Genomic DNA, 5,479 nt, shown 5'->3' on the forward strand with positions numbered 1-5,479 from the left:
GGAGAAATGGTTTCAAGTTGCAATGGGGGAGGTCTAGGTTGAATATTAGGAAAATGTTTTTCACTCGGAGGGTGGTGAAGCACTGGAATGGGTTACCTAGGGAGGTGATGGAATCTCCATAAAGAGGTTTTTAAGGCCTGGCTTGACTAAGCCCTGGGTGGGATGATTTAGTTGGGGTTGGCCCTGCTTTGAGGAGGGGTCTGGACTAGATGACCTCCTGAGGTCCCTTCCAACCCTCATATTCTATGATTCTTACATTTCAGTGTACAGTATATAGTGAAGTATAAACAAGGCATTGCCTGCATGAAATTTTAGTTTTTCCTGACTTTGCTATTGCTTTTTATGTAGCCTGCTGTAAAACCAGGCAAATATCTAGATGAATTGATGTACACACTGGAAGACCTTTCTCCACAAGGTTAATTCCTCAATTTTTAAAGACTACTTTAGCCATTTCAATTTAAGCAGCTGTCAACAGTTTGTTTTGACCCTTTCAGGAATATTAATTACTAAAATTTCAGATTTATCAGAGTTTATTTGGAAGCCTGATACCCGTCCAATTTCCAAAGTCAGTTTTAACAAGGCTTCTGGATCTTCTAATTATAAGAAGACATTGGCAACATACAAAGCTATTTTGTATTGTATGCTAGAAGAAGCTTTGATTTCCTTTACCAGGGGGCTATATTTCACATTTATTGCAAATGACTCAAGTGGGGATTGATGACCATTACCCAAATCATATGCTGCAAGTTGAGTATTCAGGACTAATATGCTCTTAGAAAACTGATTTCCAAAACCAAATCTTACGAATATCTGTCTGAGCTATTCCCACTCCAGTCTGTTGAAGGATTTTTTCAGCACATCTTCTTTTCATTGACCAGTCCCCTGACTTTTCAGTCTTCTGTATACTTTACAAGTGATGATTTTCTGTTTTCTTCCAAGTCACTAATAAAAACGTTAAATAAAGTAGGGGTAAGAAGTGATTGCCATGAGGACCTCACGAGAAACACACCCAGTACCTGTCAATTCCCCGTTTACAGTTACACTTTGATACCTCTCAGTTAGCCAGTTTTCAGTCCATTTGTGAGCCACGTTAAGTTTATGTTATTCTAGTTTGTTTTAATCAAAGTGTCTTGAAGTACGAAGTCAAGCGCTTTAGAAAAATCGAAGTATATTACATCAACGATATTACTTTGCTAACCAAACACGGAATCTCATCATACACACACACACACAGAAAATTAAGTTAGTTTGGCAGGATCTATTTGCCATAAAAACATGCTAATTAGCATTAATTACATTACCCTCCTTTAAGTCATTATTAATTGAATCCCATACCAACCGCTTCATCGTCTTGCCTGAGATCAGTCATGTTGATTGGTCCATAGTTACCCAGTATGTCCCGTTTACCCTTTCTAAATTTGGCACAACAGGAGCTTTCTTCCAATCTTCTAGAAACCACCCAGGGCCCCTAGACTTACTGAAAATCAATATTATGAGTCCTCAGCCAGCTCTTTTAAACCCCTTTGATGCAAGTTATCAGGATCTGCCATTTAGCATCCTCCTGAAATATTACTGGAAAGGAAAGAGTGTTATCATCACCATATGATAAGACTATATAATCTGTTTTTCCCCAAACACAGAACAGAAATATTTATTGAACATTTCTGCATTTTCTGAATTATTTTATGATAATTATACCATTTCTATCTAGAAAGAGACAATACCGTTGTCAGGATGCTTTTTGTTTCTAATATATTTAAACGAACACACAAACAAAAAACCTATTATTGTCCTTAACTCTGTTGGCCATAGATTTCTCATTGTGTCCCTTTTCTTCCCTTATCAATTTTCTACAAATCCTAACTTTTGATTTATACTCATTGCTATCAACTTCCCCTTTCTTTCACTTGTCATTTTTTATAACTGCCTTCACTTCCCCTGTAAACCAAGTCAGTTTTCTTAACTATTATGGCCTTCTTCCTTGAATTCCATGACATCATGCAAGATCCCACTACTGGAAAACAAAGTTTATATAGTAAACACAAACAGGGGAGCCCAAGTATTGAAGAGGGAATTTCAAAGGAGCTAAGGAAGTTAGAAATCTAAATTCTATTGAAATTCAATACGTTTTCGGCAACTAATTCCCACAGGCAGCTTTGAAAATGGCAAAAACGGAAAATCATGAATTTAGATCCAACATCCAAAGGGGGTTGGGAACAATGGGCTCATACACAGAGATCCTGCTAAGTGACATTCAAAGCTAACACCTTGGAATCTTCAGCATAAAACAAATTGCCTCCTCCCACTTGAGCTAATCTGTGAGTGAATAGCAGGTTGTGATAGGGCTTAGGGTAGAATGTAGGTGTCCAACTGTCATTGCAAGAGAAAAGGCTATCCTTGAAAATCACTGCCAATCCTTTTGTCTCATACTCAACTATATCAATGACCGTCAGACATTTATTTAAAATTTTGGTCCTTTTGATTACAATTCTACTAAATTCAGGGCGTTTGTAAAGCATTTCATATCCTACTCAATGCCTTTCCCAAGGCTTTTTTCACCTCTTTGTTTCTTAAAGTGTAAATGAAAGAATTTAGTAGAGGAGTTACAATAGTGTTAAAGATGTTGACTGTTTTCTTCAAATCTAATGTATCCTTTGCAGAAGGCTTGATAAAAATAAAAATGGTGGAGCTGTACCAGATAGTCACAACAGTGAGATGGCCAGAGCAAGTGGAAAAGGCCTTTTGCTGGCCTTGAGCAGATGGGATTCTCAAGATAGTGGAGATGATGTAAATATAGGAGACCAGCATTATTGCTCATGAGACCACATCAACAACAATCGAAACAATTAATGTTGCCAGCTCAACGAGGAGTGTGTCAGTGCAGGAAAGAGCTGTCCAGGAAACAATGTTACAAAGGAAATGATTGATGATGTTAGGGCCACAGAAAGACAACCTGGATATTAGAGCTGCCAGCACAGAGATAGCCAGGAACCCACATAGCCAAGAGAGGAAGGCCAGCTGAGCAGAGAAGGTGCCGTTCTTGAGGGAGCTATAGCACAGTGGGTGGCATTTGACCAGATAGCAGTCATAGGCCATGACAGCCAGGAGGAAACATTCTGTGGAACCCAAGGAGAGGAAAACAAACAATTGCAGGAGACAGACAGTGGAAGAGATGGTTTGGCTCGTGCCCAGCATGACACCAATAGCCTTGGGGACACATGCTGTGGTGTACCAGATCTCCAGGAAGGAGAGATTGCAGAGGAAGAAGTACGGGTGTGTGCAGATGTGGGTGGATCCTCACTAGGGCAATGATGGACACGTTCCCTATGATCGTCAGAATGTACATCACAGTAAACACCACAGTAAGGGACAACCGGAAATACCAAGTGCCAGGAAAGCCCAGGAGAATGAATTCCTGCACGCTGGTTTGGTTTCTTATTTCTGTCCCAGCCATGACATCCATCTGTCAAGACACGAGCGGTCATAAGGCATTTAAGGATGCTGAATGCACATTTGGATGTGGGAAGTGCAGACCCCATACTAAAGCTATGAGAAAAGAAGGGAAAATGGGTGCTACTCAACACTGTCCTGCCTTATGCATCTTTCCACCTCCACAATAGAGATGAAAAAACAACTAGAGTTCTGTGGAACTCTAAAGACTAACAAATTTAATTTTTGCAGGCATAAGCTTTCGTGAGGCTCAGCTCACTTCGTCAGATGCAGAGGTAGAAATGAGAAACATAGGATCATCATATACATATACAAGTGCAGAGAGAACAACGGGGGAGGTAGATGAAAGCTGGGTACTTGAGGTCTAATTACAGTCATTGAGTAGGAGGTGAGACTGGGTGAGCAAAGCAATTTACCATTTACAAAATTTCTCATTTCTACCTCTGCATCTGACTAAGTGAGCTGAGCCTCACGAAAGCTTATGCCTGCTAAAATTAAATTTGTTAGTCTTTAGAGTGCCACAGAACTCTCGTTGTTTTTGCTGTATACAGACTAACACGGCTACCCCTCTGGAACAGTAGAGATGGGATCTCCACTCATCATTCTTCTAAGGCACATGAGGATGCACTGGGGTAGCTGACCCTATGGTATCTTTCCTGTCTTGGTAATCTAGCCCATCAACTCCACTTCACCCATCCCTGAGAAAGCCTCAGCATTTGTCTCACTCTCTTCATGCCTCACCTTGACAATAATTTTGCTTTCTGCTTAGGATTTTTTTGCACAAATCCCATTGAAAGTTGATTTCTTGTCCTAACTCACCTGGACTCTTCTGACCTTCTGTGGGACTTAGGTTACTTTGGTCAAATAACCAACATTTTTACCAAACTGTTTCCCCATGAAAAGTTCCATTTTGTTAAAACTGAAATATTTCATGGAAACATATCGGGGTTTAGCTGAAAATTTCATCAGGCTGGTTTCTCAGATCCAGCGTGGAATTTCTTAACAAAATTTAAATCTGAAAAAACAATTAGTTCTCTAGCCTGGTGGTTAGGGCACTTATTTGGGATGTACGTCACCTGCTGTCTGTAATGGTTCACTAGTCTGAATGCCAACCTCAGGGCAGATTGTTACCAACCAGGGCACAAACCTCAAATTGGTTGTGTGTTTTATACGGAGATGTCGCCAACCAAGTATCAAGTGTGAATTCCTCAAGCACTATATAACAGCCTGAACATGGAGTCACAGATGGTTCCCTTGAGCACTCTGGTCTATCTTGCAGCCTAGCAACCCTGCATTTGTGATAGATGGTCCCTTCCACCAAAAATCACAACAATATTCAGGTAACTCTCAGTCCCAAAGACCAGTCATTTACTCCAGGTCAAATGTACCTTAGATCTCTCACAACACTTAACCAGTACTATAATAAACTAACTATAGATGTATTAATTAGGAAAAAGCAATAAGAGCATTATTCACAAGGTTAAAGCAGATAAACAAAATGAGTTTAAGTCCTAAGTTTCAAAAGGTGCTTCAATACGCCAGCTCTATATATCCTATTGGTCCTTTAGGGCTAATCCAAGCTGAGCAGCCTGGGATCCCTTGCTTATGCTTAGAAATATTGCCCTCTCCAAATTCCAAGCAGAATAGTGTTCCAAGAACCGTCCAATGCCAAACAATTAACAACCTATTGTTGATACTGGACACTTAGTGATCAGCACGGATACCAGTGAGACACGGGATGGCCGATTTGCAGATCAATAAGGTTTAATGTGCAAGGTTTTCTGTAGATATACTAGTTGAATACAAAATCTAAAATTAACTCCAATATGTCATACTCACTATGCCTGGAGAGCTAAGCAGAAGACTGTATATAGGAACGGCTTTCTTCAGGGCCCCCGCTAGAGAGTCAGTGGCCTCTGGTCCGACTGGCAGCACCTCCCGTGGAGTCAGGTGTTGATGGAGCACCCCCCTTTGTCTAAATGGTGACTTCTTGCACCCTTCCATAAACAACTTTCACCTAATTACTTCT

The 5,479-nt window shown here is 40.4% G+C and overlaps 1 pseudogene; it reads right to left on the reverse strand.

Annotated features, from left to right (window-relative positions):
- Positions 1-2,520: 2,520 nt before the first annotated feature.
- LOC137146361 (olfactory receptor 6F1-like) lies at positions 2,521-3,454 on the reverse strand (annotated as a pseudogene).
- Between the last annotated feature and the right edge of the window lie 2,025 nt (positions 3,455-5,479).

The sequence above is a fragment of the Emydura macquarii genome, unplaced genomic scaffold (genome assembly GCF_026122565.2).
Source record: "Emydura macquarii macquarii isolate MOO-44397 ecotype Brisbane River unplaced genomic scaffold, CSIRO-AGI_Emac_v2 contig_439, whole genome shotgun sequence".
Classification (NCBI taxonomy): domain Eukaryota; kingdom Metazoa; phylum Chordata; order Testudines; family Chelidae; genus Emydura; species Emydura macquarii.